This window comes from Dendrobates tinctorius, unplaced genomic scaffold (assembly GCF_039654945.1).
Source record: "Dendrobates tinctorius isolate UK_male_01 unplaced genomic scaffold, ASM3965494v1 ptg000103l, whole genome shotgun sequence".
Lineage (NCBI taxonomy): Eukaryota > Metazoa > Chordata > Amphibia > Anura > Dendrobatidae > Dendrobates > Dendrobates tinctorius.
Window position 1 is genome coordinate 4,184,916 of NW_027361771.1, and position 17,791 is coordinate 4,202,706.

Consider the following 17,791-nt stretch of genomic DNA (forward strand, 5'->3'; position numbering starts at 1 on the left):
CTTGTTATATCACGGATCCCGGCATGTGCACTGACCCGTCACAGCCGTGCGTTATCACAGCTGTAAGTGGCAGCGTCCGTAAAGTGTCGGCTCACGATCCCCGAGGTCCGGTAGGCAAAGTTCTAGACCGTCGATGGAGACTGCGCAGGACCGTGCCCCCGTAGTGTGCGGGTGTGGTGGGGGAGCCCCCCCGTAGTGTGCGGGTGTGGTGGGGGAGCCCCCCCGTAGTGTGCGGGTGTGGTGGGGGAGCCCCCCCGTAGTGTGCGGGTGTGGTGGGGGAGCCCCCCCGTAGTGTGCGGGTGTGGTGGGGGAGCCCCCCCGTAGTGTGCGGGTGTGGTGGGGGAGCCCCCCCGTAGTGTGCGGGTGGGGGAGCCCCCCCGTAGTGTGCGGGTGGGGGAGCCCCCCCGTAGTGTGCGGGTGTGGTGGGGGAGCCCCCCCGTAGTGTGCGGGTGTGGTGGGGGAGCCCCCCCGTAGTGTGCGGGTGTGGTGGGGGAGCCCCCCCTGTAGTGTGCGGGTGTGGAGCCAATACTTGCCATAAGGGGGGTGAGTGTCCCAGGTGGAGCAGCACTGACCATTCAGACATCAGTTTTCATGTAGCACATGTCACTGACAGGACACACACCTGTTACTGGCTATAGACTCCTCACGCGCCTTTTTTTTTATTAGGGTCACTGATCAAAATCGCCCATACAGGTGTGTGGGTCCATGGAAATCACGGGGGGCACACGGAGGCTATCGGACGGTTGGTGATGTAATTATTGTGTGGCAATCACTGATCATGAAAACTGACGCTAACCTGACCCCATATGAGCGGTCCGCGTGCGCACGTTTGTGTGACATATTATATTACTTTCTCTTTCCGTTGCTATTGACTCGCAGGAAATTCGATCCATACAGTGAATTAAAGTAGAACTCTTCTTAGTTTTTTTTTTTTTTTTTTTAAATATATATTTGCTGACAAGAAAACCTGTAGAGGTGAGTGTGTGGTGCTGGCTCTCTGTACAAGATGCAGACAGACGGCCATATAACAGGGACGAAGATTGCACTGCAGTGCTCGGACTGGCCATCAGCTCTACTGACCCAGAAATCCATGCTGGCACACTTTGGTCAGGAGAGCCGCCGGCCCGTCCGAGCACTGCGATGCACTCTTCGTCCCTGTTATATGGCCGTCTGACTGCACCCTTTGGCTATGTGCACACGTGGTTTTGAGAGCTGCGGATTTGTAAAAATCCACAGGTCAAAAGACCTGCAGATTAGCCTGCGGATTAGCCCTGCGGTTTTACACCTCACAATGGCTAAGGTGTGAAACCGCTGCGGATTACGCACAAAGAATTGACATGCTGCGGAATGTAACCCGCGGAAAAATCTGCAGCATGTGCACAGCGTTTTGGTTTTACCATTGCAAACAACGGTACTGTACATCGCAGCGGAAACTGCTGCGGACCCGCAGGGCCGGAAACTGCTGCGGACCCGCAGGGCCGGAAACTGCTGCGGACCCGCAGGGCCGGAAACTGCTGCGGACCCGCAGCAGAATCCCCACCGTGTGCACATAGCCTTAAAGCACGGCAGCACGGAATGACTAGTTGAAGTACAGGCGTTCAGTGCACCATGGTGGGGCAATTTGTAGACACCTTCCACCCTCTTGGTGTTGCGCTATGAAACCAGAGCTGTTTATCAAAGAGGGGTGTTGAAATTGAGGGAGAACAGGTGGGAAGGCACAGATAAATGTTTGATCTCTTTATGCTGCACTGAGCGCCTGTACTTAGTTTGAGCAGTTATTCTTCGTTAACAGTCTCCTTAAAGCGACATACAACTGTATCTTGTTGGGACTCTCTGCACCTTCCGCAAGCTTGTCATGTAAGCGGCACCAACCCATCCAAATACATAGACTTGCAAATTTTAACTATTGACGCTGAAACTGCATGGGCATGCAGGTCTTTGAAATGTCACTCCATTGACACCTTTACTCTTAGGCTGTGTGCACACGCTGCAGATTATGTGCGGATTCATCCGCGCGGATTTTGTAAAATCCGCATGTGAAACCGCAGGTCAAAAGACCTGTGGTTTTACCTGCGGATTGCTCTGCGGTTTTGCCCTGCGGTTTTTCATCTCCTCAGTGGAGGAGATGGCAAACCGCAGGAGAATCCGCAGAAAGAATTGACACGTCAATTCTTTCTGCGGATTGAAAACAGCAGATAATCCGCGCGGAAAATTCCGCACCGTCTGCACTGCGGTTTTTGATTCCCATAGGGAATCATGGTACTGTACACCGCAGTAGAAACTGCTGCGGGTCCGCAGCGGCCAAAACCGCTGCGGAACCGCAGCAAAATCCGCAGCGTGTGCACACAGCCTTATCTGTTGTTGCATTTTCAAGAAACTCGCTTTTTTGAATGTTGTTGTAGTAAAGAGCTACTATTTTCACTGCAGAGCTTGTTTCTCCTCCCAGCACCAGCCTTTTTAGCTTGAGTATGTGACATCAGGTGCAAAGCAACAAAATCCGACTAAGCTATCAATCAAGCTAAGGCTGTGTGCACACGTTGCGGATTACCCTGCATATCTTTCCGCGCGGATTTGGCTAAATCCGCAGGTAACATGACCTGCGTTTTAACTGCGGATTTTATGCAGTTTTTGTGCGGATTTTCCCTGCGTTTTTACACCTGTGGATTCCTATAATGGAGCGGGTGTCAAAACACTGTGGATCCGCACAAAGAATGGACATGCTGTGGATTTAAATCCGCGTGGAAAAATCTGCAGCATGTGCACAGCGTTTTAGTTATACTTTAGGCCGGTTTCACATTTACGCTTTATGGCGCAGCGACGGCCTGCGCACGGCCACCGCTAAGCCCCGCTCCCTGACGGCTCCCTGCCCGCCCCATCCGGTCATCGCTGCCTACTAGCGCACATGGACGCTTGCAATCTGCGCACCCTATCTTTAGCATAGGGAGCGCAGATCGTGCGCTAGCAGGATTTTGCCGTGCGCTGCGCACTTTTGAAGGTGCGCCGAAATGCAACATGCCGCATGGGTATGTGCACACGTAGTTTTTAGGTGCTGCAGAATTCTCCCCACGGATTTTGTAAAATCCGCAGGTAAATTTCAGGTCAAAAGACCTGCAGATTAGCCTGCGGTTTATCACCTCTACAATGGAGGAGATGGTAAACCGCAGCGGAATCCGCAGAAAAGAAGTGACATGTCACTTCTTCTGCAGATTTGAAACCGCGTGGAAAATTCTGCAGCATGTGCACAGCGGTTTCCATTTTACATAGAGTAAAATGGTACTGTACAACGTAGCAGATTCTGCTGCGGACCCGCAGGGCCAGAAACGCTGCAGATCCGCAGCAAAGTCCGCAGCGTGTGCACACACCCTAAGGGTTCCGTTTCACTTGGCTACTCACCAGCAATCCCGACAACGATACTACCTGGTAGGGATCGCTGGTGCGTCGCTACATGGTCTCTAGTAAGCTGCCAAACAGGCAGATCTCTTCAGCAACGATCCGGTGAACCATATGAGGGTAAGTGCACACAGTTTTTAGGTTGTGTGGATTTTGTCGAAAAATCTGCGGTTTTGCCCTGCGGTTTCACACCTCATAATGATAAGGTGTGAAACCGCAGCGGAAACCGCACAAAGATTTGACATGCTGCAAATTGTAACCCGCAGCAAAACCGCGCGGAAAAATCCGCAGCATGTGCACACTTTTTTTTTTTTTTTTTTTCCCCATAGGAAATAAAGGTACTGTACAACGCAGCAGAATCCACAGCGTGTGCACATACCCTCACAACCTCGGTGGTCGTTGGTACCTTGTCGCACAGCAGCTTTTCTGAACGATTCCAGTCTGCGTCGCCAACGAGGTCGCTCGTTGGCGTCAAACACAGCGATGCGCGCTGGCCAGCGGGATGGTGACAACTAGAAAATGGCCCAGGACATTCGAGCACAATCGGCGATATCCAGGGGGGGCGGTCGCTGCTGCGTGTCACATGTGGCGAGATTGCTGGCGCGTCACAAAATCAGTGACGCCTCTCAGCGATCTTGGTATGTGAGATGGGGCTTTAAGGAGGCAGAGGCTGCTGGATCTTATGTGCTCTGTTTGCATTTGAATGAAAATGCAAATTAATTGGGAATGTAGCAACAGATAGAAGATGCAACTCCATGGATTTACATTTCAAAGCCATGTATGTGATTTAGGAGGGGGGAGGGGAGTGATGCTACTAGCAGGTTCTTTTTAGGTAAAACTAGAGGGTCACTTTAAGGGCTACATTTCTACCACTTTAGGGTATGTACACGCGTTGCCTGGATCCGCAAGTGATGTACAGTACAATGTTGGGCAATGGAAAGTAAAAACTGCTGTGCACATGCTGCGGAAAATTCCGCTCTGAAACACAGCGGATTATTTTCCGCAGCATGTCAATTTTAGGAATCCGCAGGTGAAATCCGCAGGTAAAACGCAGGCATTTTGACCTGCAGATACTGCACGGAAAAATACGCAACATGTGCGCATACCCTTAAAACTTAATCCAGATGTGTGTGTGTGTGTGTGTATATATATATATATATATATATATATATATATATATATATATATATATATATATATATATATATATATGTATTATCTCTATCTCTCTGACAGGTCATAGGTCTGACGCAGCTGGCACAAGCTTGATAAGTTACTAGACGCAACACAACCTGGTTGAAGATCATTAGACCTCTTTCACAAGTCCATGTCTCCAGTACGTGTGGTGACAGTTTTCACACGTACCGGAGACACTGACATGCGTAGATCCATTCAGGTGAATGGGTCAGTGCACATGTCATTGTATTTCCACGGACCGTGTGTCCGTGGGCAAGAATCGCTGGCATGTCTGTCTTTTACCGTCAGCACAGGCCGCAAAAAGTCCTGCACACGTATGACACACAGGGACTTCATCCGTGTGACACGCATTGGCGTGAGGGAAGAAATGCTACCATAAGCGCTGTTCCACGGCACTGGGTGCTGAAGACTGCTCTCATCATTCTCCTCTGCTGGGGAGAATAAAGCCCCCGTCACACACAGCGATCTCGCTAGATCAGCGAGATCGCTGTGTGTGACACTTATCAGTGACTGGCCCCCCTACCGGGTATCGCTGATCGTCCTCCAATGGCCTGGACATTTTTTTGATCGCTGGTCTCACGCTGGCCAGCACGCATCGCTGTGTGTGGCAGGTGGAAGACCAGCGATCAGCGAGCTGGTAACCAAGGTAAACATCGGGTTTCTAAGCGCCGCGCGGAACTTAGAAACCCGATGTGTACCTTGGTTACCAGCTCCCTGCACCAGCGCGCTGGTTTTTAACATACACAGCAGGTAACTAAGCGACGTGCGTCGCTTGTTACCCGCGTGGTGCTGATCGCTGGTGAAGCTGCCTGTTTGGCAGCTCGCCAGCGATCATGTAGCGACACACCATGTAACGACACACCAGTATTCAAAGTGATAACGATGACAGCAGGCGGCGGCTGATGGGACTATTGCTCCCATCAGCCTACACCTGCTTCCGCTAATAACAGTGACAGCATGAGCGTCTGATGGGGTTTATTCATCAGCCTGTGCTGTAAATAAATTAAAGAATAAAACTGCATGGGTTCCTGTCTATTTTCTATAACCAGCCAGGCAAGACTCTCAGCTGGGGGCTGCAGCCCTTAACCCTCAGGTTCTGCAAGGCTAGTTATCAAGCATAGAGGGGACCCCATGCTTTTTTTTTTTTTTCTAAATAATTTAAATAAGAGAATGCGTTGGGTCCCACCCACTTTTGACAACCAGCCTTGCTAAAGCTGACAGCTGGGGGCTGGTATCTTCAGGCTGGTAAGGTACCATTGATAAGCCCCCCCAGCCTAAAAATAGCAGCAAACAGCCACCCAGAAAAGGCACATCTATTAGATGCGCCAATTCTGGCGCTTTGCCCAGCTCGCCCCACTTGCCCTGTAGAGGTGGCAAGTGGGGTTCATATTTTTGGGGTTGATGTCACCTTTGTATTGTCAGGTGACATCAAACCCACGGTTTAGTAATGGAGAATCGTCTATAAGACACCTATCCATTATTAATCCTATAGTTACATGGTAAATAAAGACATAGCCAGAATAAAGTCTTTTATTTGAAATAAAACAAGTTTTCCATTTTTATTTAAAAACTAGCTGAAGAGCCCGGCGTTGCCTGTGCATAGTAACTAACTGTGGTTAGTTATAACAAATTATAATGATTATATTGCACATAAAAACATTTCACATCATATATTCAACACTACAGATTTGCAACACAAATTAACTAAACGATTACCCAAGTATCCTCTCCTGTATGATACTTTCTGCTGAGCTGTGTATCTAATCCTATCGTGTTACTGACTGCTGAGCCGTGTATCTAACCCTATCCTGTGTGATACTAACTGCTGAGCCGTGTATCTAACCCTATCCTGTGTGATACTGACTGCTGAGCCGTGTATCTAATCCTATCCTGTGTGATACTGACTGCTGAGCCGTGTATCTAATAGACGATAACACCATAGAAATGCTAAGATTAATAGGCCTTAGTTACCACAACTGTCTACAAAGAAAACTGATGCTGATAGCAATCAATCACAGCTCATTTTTCATCTTTTAAACAGCTCTGGGACAGCGCGGCGAGTTTTGAGTGGCAAATTTTGTGTTTCGACTTTTATGTGGCGAGGTTGGTGTATGTGTGGTGAAATGTGTGCTGAGGGTGAAATGTGTGCTGAGGGTGGTATGTGTGTTGAAGCATGTGGTAGTGTGTGGTGCATTTTGTGTGTGTGTGTGTTCATATCCCCATGTGGTGAGTATCCCATGTCAGGGCCCCACCTTAGCAACTGTACGGTGTATATACTGTTTGGCGCCATCGCTCTCATTCTTTAAGTCCCCCTTGTTCACATCTGGCAGCTATCAATTTGCCTCCAACACTTTTCCTTTCACTTTTTCCCCCTTATGTAGATAGGGGCAAAATGGTTTGGTGAATTGGAACGCGTGGCGTTAAAATTTCGCCTCACAACATAGCCGCTCTCGGGGTCCAGACGTGTGACTGTGCCAAATTTTCTGGCTGTAGCTGCGACGGTGCGGATGAACACGCACGCACCAAGCCTTATATATTAGATGACAATCAGTTATACTCACCTAACACCTAATTCCGACAACGCCCTTGTCTCCTGTAATAAACCAAAAATAAAAAAACAATATTTCTCCTTTCCCCCCCCCCCCCCCCCCATGACGGCACCACGGAGAGAGGGGATCCACCCCACGGGGACATGAAACCTACCGATAAAAAGGCGGTACCTCTCTCCCGCATCAGTTGGTTTCCTGTCCCCATAAGGGAACCTACAGACTTACTGGATGCCGGGGCCGACCAGTCTGGTGGATGGCAGCGGGAGCCCCCTGTCCCAGCTGGGGCAGTTACCCGAGGTGCCACCGCTGGGGTCAGCGGGCCTCCAGGGTGTGCGGGGGGAGAGACAGCAGCAGGCCAAAAGTGGATGTAGCTATAGCAAAGGGCTCGAAAAAACTTCTCTGCTGTTCGAGGACATGGGGACACTGAAAGACCCTATGCATAAGAAAGCGGATACATTCCTAAAAGGAGCCTGGGAGGCAGTCGGAGGTGAACTAAAACCCGCTATAGCTGCCACTTGCACAGCCAGAGCCCTGATGGTGTGGCTGGACGACCAACTAAGGAACAAAATGAAAGGGGAGCAATCCTGGACTCCGTCCCGTTAATGAGGAGCAGCGGCATTTCTAGTGGATGCATCTGCGGACTCAATTAGGTTGACAGCCAGAGCAGCCTCATTCTCAAACGCAGCACGAAGGGCTCAAGTGCTGGACGGGAGACCTGCAAACAAAAACAAAGTTGTTTTCCATCCCCTGTGAAGGGGAATTCCTTTTCGGGCCTACACTGGATGATATTCTTGGGAAAGCAGGGGATAAGAAGTCTTTTCCTAACCCATCCAATTTCCCCTTCAAACGTTTTTGGAGCAGGAAATTTATCCAGAGGAAGCCGCCTAAAAACTCCCAGGACAAGTGGGAAGACAGAAGAGGCAAAGGGAAGGGGTTCATGTTTGGGAAACCAGCAGACAAGAAGCAATCCCATTGAAGGTGTCTCCCAGGTAGGGGGAAGATTGTGCTTCTTCTTCCCGACCTGAGAAAAGATATCAAGCAGTTCCTGGATACTAAGCATTGTAGAAACAGGTCTCAAACTGAAATTCCACACCTCACCCAAACCCTCTTTCGTAGTGACCCCACAGAGGCAGTCGATAGAGCAAGTTGCAGTACAACGGGAGATTCAGACCCTGGTGGAGAAAGCGTTGTTGCAGGAGGATCCCCACCAAGAAAAAGGAGGTTTCTACTCCCCTATCTTCTTGCGGAAGAAACCGGATGGGACATTCAGGACGATAGTAAACCTAAAAAAGTTAAACAAATGCCTAGTGATTCCTCCATTCAAGATGGAGACAATAAAGTCTGCAGTAAAGATATTGTTTCCAGCTTGTTACATGGCAGTACTCGACTTAAAAGACGCGTACTATCACGTCCCCATACACTCAGGCTACCGCCGGTTTCTCAGAATAGCAGTCGCGATAGGGGGAGAGATAAAGCATTATCAATTCAAAGCCCTCCCATTCGGGCTGGCCATTGCCCTGAGAGTATTCACGAAAGTCATATCGGAGGTTATGGCGCGCTTGAGAGAGCAGGACATCCTAATAGTCCCATACTTGGACGACTTCCTAATAGTAGGCAACTCCACCCCCCCCCCCTCCCCCGATCATTGTAGAGAGTAATTGAACCAGACTATGGAATCTTTGTCCAACCTAGGTTGGTTGCCGAACCTACTGAAAACTCTGTTAATTCCGAGCCAGGTGCAGGAATATTTGGGCACAACCATAGATTGTCAGGCAGGAGTGCCGCCTTCCCGAAGGGAAAAGGTTACACATAGAGCAGCTAGCAACAGGAGCAATAACACGGACATTAATGACACTCAGGAAGGCCATGTCCTTGCTCTGCTCAATGACAGCCTGCCTACCAGCGGTCCAGTGGGCCCAAGCTCATACAAGAAATTTCCAGTGGGAGATACTAGAGGCAGAAATTTCTCTTCACGGGATTTTAGAAGGGAAGTTAAACATCTCATCTGTAACAACTCGCTCTCTACAGTGGTGGACGAAACCTATCCAGGGGGGTTCCTTGGGTAATACCAGTCTCTCAGATTCTTACTATGGATGCAAGCCACAGGGGGTGGGGGGCTCACTGGGACAACCAGATAGCACAAGGAGCCTGGACAGAAAATTGAGGAACAGCCTCCTCGAATATGAAGGAGCTATCAGCGGTGAAGCGCGCCCTCCTGTTTTTTCTAAATCCCCTCAAAGGCCATCACGTTAAAGGTGTTCTCCGACAACAGCACTGTAGTTGCTTACTTGAATCATCAGGGGGGACGAGATCCCATACCCTTATGTAAGTGACAAAGTCAATTTTCCTCTTAGCAGAAGGGAATCTAGGCTCACTAACGGCATTACACATAAAAGGGTCAGACAATGTGATGGCGGACTTTTAAGTCGCACACAGCTAAGGCAGGGCGAATGGGAGTTGAACCAGGAAGTTTTCAACCAGATCACAAAGCTATTGGGGACACCCAACATAGACCTGTTTGCCAACAAAACGAATTGGAAAGTGAAAACATTCTGTTCCATAGACCCATCTGGGGACCCGGTAGCCCTGGACACCCTTATGATCCCCTGGCATATGCGTTCCCACCAATAGCCTTATCTTCCTCAGAACTGATGGAATTTCGGGAGGACAAAGCAAGGGTAATATTAATAGCCCTCTTCTGGCCGAGAAGGACGTGGTTCTCTTGGATGAGGAGAATGTCCATCTCCGCTCCTTGGGTCCCCCCGGATATCCCGAACTTACTCTCCCAGGGCCCAGTACTGCACCCTCAGGTGGAGAACCTACATATGACGGCCTGGAATTTGAAAGGCTCTATTAAACAACAGAGGCTTCTCCCAAAATTTAGTATCCACGCTGCTGCGTAGTATGGGAGGGTCTGGAGAAAATTCCTTTCAGTGTCAAAGGCTAGTCCGAAGGGGAAGGTACCCATATCAAAGATCTTAGAATTCCTACAAAGGGGGTTAGAGCAAGGCCTAACTACCAGCACACTAAAGGTTCAAGTGGCAGCCCTGGGGGCCCTATACAACTGTGACTTGGCAGGGAATCGTTGGGTGTTGAGGTTAATTAAGGCAGTCTGTAGATCAAGGCCCGTGTCTTCCCTAAACACCCCTCCCTGGGATCTAAACTTAGTACACTCAGCCCTGACCAAGCCTCCCTTTGAGCCTTTGCAGAGGGCAACACTAAAATTAATCTCTCAAGACCTCCCTCCTGGTAGCCCTCACATCGGCCCGTAGAATTAGCGACATCCAGGCCCTGTCAGCCTTTCCTCCATTCACACAGATCCTGGATGACAGGGTGGTACTTGGAACAGACCCAGCATATCTGCCGAAGGTAGCATCCCGATTCCATCGAACCCAGGAAATCTCCCTCCCCTCCTTTTGCCCCAGTCCCAAAAACAAGGGAGAAGAAGCTCTACACACATTAGATGTCAGGAGATGCCTAATGGAATACCTAGCGGCAACCAGGGAGTGTAGGAAGGATAGGGCTCTGTCTGCTTCCAGGGGCCGAAGAAAGGGCGAAAGGCATCAAAGAGCACGCTGGCGAGGTGGATAAGGGACCCCATCACCTTGTCGTACTCGTCAGAAGGCGCGGACATCCCAGGCAGAATAACTGCCCATTCCACAAGAGCGGTGTCAACTTCCTGGGTGGAGAGAGCAGGCATCTCCATTGAGCAGATATGTGGAGCCGCTACTTGGCCCTCTCCTTCGACTTTCTTTAACCACTTTTGGCTGGACCTAGCCACCTCCTCAGATCTAACCTTTGGTAGAAGGGTGCTGGAGGCAGTGGTCCCCCCTAATAGTCTCTGCAATTCTCTCCGTGGTGCCGTCATGGGGGGGAGGGAGAAAATCGTAGTTACTTACTGATAACCGTATTTCTCCGATCCCATGACTGCACCCGTATATTCCCTCCCTACACGCGTGGGATGCACACTTATTGTAAATATAGTTTAGTCGGAAAGTCACGTGGTGTGTCCTCTACGCAGTTTAATAATTATAGAAATTCCTTTTTTTTTTTTTTTTTTTTTTTTTGGGGGTGCCTTCTGGTCTGTATTTAGGGTCTGGACTGTAGGTTATAGTTACTTGGGGTCTAGGTGGGTCTGTATTTAAAGAGTCCGGTCTGTGGTTAATAGATTAAGGGGTCTGTATTCGTTTTCTCGTGTGTAAGGGGTCACATTTATGATTTTTAAATGCTATATTTAAGGGGGAATGTCTCGGAAAATGGGTGGCGCGTAAGGCCAAAATCATTGTATGGCTTCTGACTTTCTATGAAGTAGTGTGATGGACTCTAGGTCACCTCCAACATTCCTGGTGCTTTAACCTTTGATTATTTCTTTGCTGAATCTGCTTAATATAGTGGTAAGTGTATGTACACTATATGTACTGTATACAAAAGTATCGAGACTCCTACATTACACCTACTCTATCTTTTGTGTCCCATTATAAATCCATAGGCGTTAGAATGGAGTTCCCCCACCTTTGCAGCTATAACGACTTCCCCTCTTCTGGCAACGTGTTCTACAAGAATTTGACTTGTTTGTGGGAATCGCTCTCCTGGAGGAGTGGGATATATTTGTGAGGTCAGACACTGATTTTGGATGAGGGTCTATTTGAGGTCTGGGGTCTGTGTGGTCAGTCGGGTATCCACCCCAAACTCACCCAAGCATGCCTTTTTATAGACCTTGCTTTGTGCCCTGGGGCAGAGTGATGCTGGGTCAGAGAAAGGGCTTCCCCAAACAGTTCCCTTAAACCTGTAAGCATATCATTGTCCAAAATGTCTTGTGTTCTGAAAGAGTAAGATTTATCTTCCGTGAAACAAAGTGGTATTGGACCACCTCTGAAAAATACCTCCATAGTATTATCCCTCTACCAGTCTATACGGTTAACACAATGTAGTCAGGCAGGTAACGTTCTCCTAGAATTCTCCGAACCCTGATTCCTGAATCGGACAGATGCCAGAATCAGAAGTGACTTCTCAGTCCACGTAGCACGTTTCCGTTTCCACTGCTCCAGAGTGAAGGATCTCCACCTCTTCTTCCAATGCTTGCTTGGTGACTTTATTAAGAATGGACTTGTTATAGCGGTGACTCCTGTTATCAGTGATCTCTTTAGAACTTCTCGCATCTTTCACAAATGTTTCTGAAGGCAGATTGCATGGCAAGGGGCTGAATTTTACACACATGTGGTAATGGTTTGGCATGGAAAAGTTGAATTCAGTGATAATGTAGACAAAACCAAACTCCTCTTTCCTCCATCTCGTGTATCTGCCCTACCTGATCTATCGATTATGGTAAACTACATCACGCTCTCTCCCGCACCAGAAATCTGCTGCCTTGGAGTAACTCTTGACTCTGCCCTGTCCTTCAAACCGCACATCCAAACTCTTGCCACCTACTGTCGCCTCCAACTCAAAAATATTTCCAGAATCCGTCCCTTCCTCAGCCCTCAATCTGCTAAAACTCTTGTACACGCCCTCATCTCCTGCCTTGACTACTGCAGCACTCTCTGTGGCCTCCCTGCTAACTCTCTTGCACCACTCCAGTCTGTCCTCAACTCTGCTGCCTGATTAATCTACCTCTCTCCTCGCTAGTCCCCTGTCTCTCCCCTCTGCAAATCCCTCCACTGGCTCCCAATTCACCAACGCATCCAGTTCAAACTACTAACACTGACCTACAAAGCCATCCACAACCTGTCTCCTCCCTATATCTCTGAACTAATCTCCCAATATCTTCCCTCACGTAATCTTCAATCCTCCCAAGATCTCCTTCTTCCTGCACACTTATTTGATCCTCACACAACCGCCTCCAAGTTCCTCCTGAATATCCCCCATCCTCTGGAACACTGTGCCTCAACACGTCCGATTATCCACCACCCTCGGATCTTTCAAACGGAACCTGAAAGCTTACAGCCTGCAATAACCATTCTGCCACCTCACCACCACCTGGGGTTGCTGCCTCACCACCACCAGAGCTGCTGCACCGCCGACCTTCTGGCTCTTCCCATTATCCCGTAGAATGTAAGTCCGCAAGGACAGGGTCCTCTAACTCTATCAGTCTCATTGTAAACTTGCTTACTGTAAACGATATCTATAACTTTGTATGTAACCCCTTCTCGTATACAGCACCATGGAATTAATGGTGCTATATAAATAATCCTTTTAAAACATGGTGACTTCTCATTGTTATGGTTTTTTATTTTTTACCTCCCTTCCGAGAGCTGTAACTTTCTATATTTTCCTTTCTACATGCTGATACGTGGGCTGATCTTTTTGTTTTTTGTTTTATTTTTTTTTCATTTTTTTTTGCATGAGTTGTACATATTTGAATCCCCCAATATATCACCGGAACCCCCCCTCATATCACCGGAACATATATTACCAATTAATGTGGGCATACAGGTAATAGAAGTGTTACACTAGTCCTACCTGTATGCCACATATTAGCGGTCTTGTTCTTGAGAAATCTTATATTCTTTTCTTATGCTAATGATTTCTTCCAGGCTCCAGGGCATGCGGTGCCTAAAAGAAATCCCTGCCTAGTGTCTTCATTATAATACTACCTCCCTCTCATGCACGTCAGTTATGGCACTAGAATTCCACTCCTGCGCCCTGCAATCCCTCCACAATACGTACCTTTTCTTCCCTTACATGGGCACTGTATTCCGTGGTTTTCTGTGCAGGTGACTTCCGGTGTGCGCGACGATGAAGTGCTCTCCCCACCAGGGCTGTGGAGTCGGAGTCGTGGAGTCGGAGTTAGTTTTGGTTGGCGTCGGAGTCGGTAGAAATGTTCCGACTCCATCTTTAAAAAAAAAAAAAAAAAAAAATGTATTAATATTTCAGAATTGAACTTTCATATGAATTTTATAAATGTTACTCAAATATATGTTCTATCAAACTATGAACAACAGTGATAAGCAGTTCTGCTGGAGATAGAGACAGTTCTTACTTCTTGTGTGTCACTGTTCTCCACTGCCCTTATCTAATCTTATACTTGGTTAACCTCATGCTGCCCCAACCCCCCTACTTACAATGTATGAAACTGAAAGTGAAAATGTGTTGCAAATTCTTAGTAGTAAAGCTCCTCCTCTAGACTAGATCATACTAGGTGTGCATCTTCCAAGCATCTCACAGCTGCCTGCTACTCAGAAGAGGAAGACTGTAAGAAGTATTATCCTTTCAACAAACTTTGCATCAGTTAACTGTGAGTACATGAGGAATAATAACAGTATTACTGACCACTATATCAGTTGTACGACCTGGCAATTTTGTACAATTGTTTTTAGGAAAAACAATTGTCATTTGGATTGTGAATGCAGAATTAAAAACCTGAGTGTCAAAGAAGCATCACATTAAATCAGCTGTATTTGAACATTTCACCATCACTCAAGATAGAAAACATTATGTCTGTCAGTGTATGACAAATGATCCAGATGAAAACAAATGCTGTGAAGCCAAGATGAGTGCATATTCAGGCAAAGATAAAAATGCTCCTACCAGAGCTTGAAATCTAAAGAGACATTTACAGCGCTTTCATCCAGAAGTACTGAAAGCAGTGGATGAGAAAGACTGCATCCAAACCATTGAACCAGTGCCCAGCTCTTCCAGCCAAACAAAGGAGCAGAGAACTTTGCAGCCATCAGTTGCAAGATATTTTGTCAGTGACAAAGTTACTGTGACAATGACAGTAGATACATTTAAAAAACAGATCATAGAGCTTGTTGTAAAGGATAGTGTGCCTATTTCATTATTTTCACGACCAGCTTTTATGTGTCTGAATGGGGAAATGGCCCGCAAGCTTGGTGTTTCTCTGGAGAGAGAGATTATTAGAAAATTAGTAATCGAAGAAGCTTTTAAACAAAAGGAAGAACTTAAAAAAACTCTCAAGGGACGCTTTCTGTTTCTTAAAATGGATGCCTGCACACGTCAGAGTGAACTATTTTGCCATCAATGTCCGATTTGTTTGTGACAAAAATGAAATAGTTACCAAGACATTGGCAGTAAAAGACACCAAAGCTCATCACACCAGTGAGTTTCTCCAGGTCTTGGTGGAAAAGGTTCTGCAAGACTATGAACTTAAAAAAGAGCAAGTTCTTTCTGTCGTAACTGACAATGCTTCAAATATGATAAGTACTATTAAGCTAATGAGAGTAATGATGGTGACCAGCAGCTAGAAGAACATTCTGGGTCCACAGACACAGAAATGTTGGAAATAGAGGAACACAGTATTGTAACTGAGGAGCAAACTGAAGTTGCTGCAGATGAACAGCAACATGATAGTTTAGATCTTGTTGAAACTGTGTCAATATGTTCTTTCATTCATCACATGCGCTGTGTTGTGCATACGCTACAGCTGGCTATAAGAGACAGTCTGCAAGAAGGACATGCTGCTGCACTGATTGGCAAGGTGAGAAAATTGGCTACTGTTGCCAGAACCCCTAAAGTTGACTCAATTTTGAAGAGACGTGCTGGAAAAGGGGCAATTATTGATCAAGCCACACGATGGGGCAGTACTTAATGATTCAGCGCTTGGTTGAACTGAAAACCTTTCTTGTAGACATGGCTAACCCTCAACTGACGCTAAATGAAAGTCAGTGGAATCAGGTGACTGAGCTGGAAAAATTGCTAGAGCACCCATTTACAATGACTAAAAAATTACAAGCAGAGGACTTAACTCCAGGTATTTTCTTAAAGGAGTGGAAGAACCTGATGTTTAGCCTGTCCCAAAGAGGAGGGTTAATTGCAAGTGGCATTGCTACATCAATGAAACGGAGAGGGGAGCTACTATTACAAAATAACATTCTTTTGGCAGCTGTTTATGTAGACCCAATGCATCGGATTCTTCTAGATGATCAACAGCTAAGTAAAGGAAAAGAAGCTCTGTTTGAAATAGCAGTAAGGATGAAAGGGTTGCAGAACAGTCAGGAGGAACAAGAAGAATTTGGTCGTCCTGCCACATCTTCACCCTCATCAACTGATGAAGAATTTAATTTCGAAAAATATTTGGATCACAAGGACCGTGCAAAGCGTTCCCGCATAGAAGAGGAGTCATCCCCATCAAGGAACACAGCCAGTACATTTCAGCAGAATTTTTCATGTGCACTAAAAGAAATTGAGAAATTTGACCGTTCATCAAAAATAACAGTGCAACAAGCGATTCCTCTGTATCCGGACATTGTCAGAGATGTTGCCCGAGTGGTTACTGCTTTGCAACCAACACAAGTTAGTGTAGAGAGGTTGTTCTCTGCTCTCAAAATAATTAGATCAGATTTGAGGGCATCCATGAAGGAGGATCTGACAGAGGCAATACTTTTTCTGAGGACAAATTTATAGATTTCTTCTTATTAACTGCATAAAAGTGTTTATTGCATATTTACTTACAGTTTAGAAAAGTTTATAAAAGTTATTTGCTATATTCTAATTGTATTCTAATAAATGTAGTTTTTGCTCTAAGTGGTCTGATTACTTATATGATGGTGAGAAACTGAGAATAAGCACGATGTTTAATATTTTACAACAGTAAATTTGTTATGAATTGGCCATTTATGAAGGAGTCGGAGTTGCAACTGTGGCTTACCGACTCCACAGCCCTGCTCCCCACTTCCTCCCTGCATAGTAATCACTATGTACACATGGTTCCTAACAATTGACTATGCAAGGAGGAAATGGGGTGAGCACTTTATCATCGAGCATGCCGGAGGTCACTGTAGCGGAAGTTGCTGGCGCCTGCGCAGAAGGTCCCTAAATGCAGTGCCCATAGAAGGGAGGTAAAGGGGGCGCAGGTGCGGGATTCCAGCACCAGAAATGACATGCATAAAAAATATAAGATTTCTCAACAAGCCCATCAATATGAGACATACATGTAGGACTAGTGTGACATTTCTATTACCTGTATGCCCATATTAATAGGTCATACACATCCCAGGGGGTGACAGATTCCCTTGTGACACCATTCATTTTAACATGTGTACTGAAAAAGGAGAGGAGAAAAATTCCAAGTAGGTTGAAAAAAACAAACACAACGCAGCCATTGTTTTGTTTTTTTACAGCTGTAAAAACAAATAAAAACCTGCCAATGCTTCTCCATGTTTCAATGGGGATATCGAGGGTGATTTAAACTTCTATGTTTCTTTTGTTTTTTTTTTAAAATTCTAATATCTTTGTAAAGAAACCAGAGTAATCTTAATTGCCCAGACGACTATGTTTTTGCAGGCTTGGAGGAATTGACTTTGTATATTTGGCTTGTGGATTCTGGTGGGTCAAGAAGACTGATCTACACAATGATATACCATGTAACATAGTGTGTGCTTATCTGATGTTTGCTTATTTTCTGGAATCCGTTTGTTGACTTTGAATGTAGATAGGGAATGGCTGTGAGGGTGTACTGAAGGACACTGGGTAATTCTAAAAATGGCTTACCTGCCTCGGGTATAAAAAGGCCCTGAGACAGAGACCAGGTCTCATCTCATCACAAAGCACTACTGAACGGACATTCTGCAAAACACTTAACGGATGAGAGGACTGCAGACAATTCATCATGGCACCATCACAAGCTACATGGATCTGTGATTCTATAGGAATCAACCTAGGGGTTGTCGGCCCCGGTTGGAAGGACACAGATCTGA

General features: G+C 46.7%; 1 protein-coding gene across 10 annotated transcripts in view; it reads left to right on the forward strand.

Moving 5' to 3' along the window:
* RAB37 (RAB37, member RAS oncogene family) overlaps positions 1-17,791 on the forward strand; it is a 243,963-nt gene that overhangs the window by 75,935 nt on the left and 150,237 nt on the right. The window lies entirely within an intron of this gene.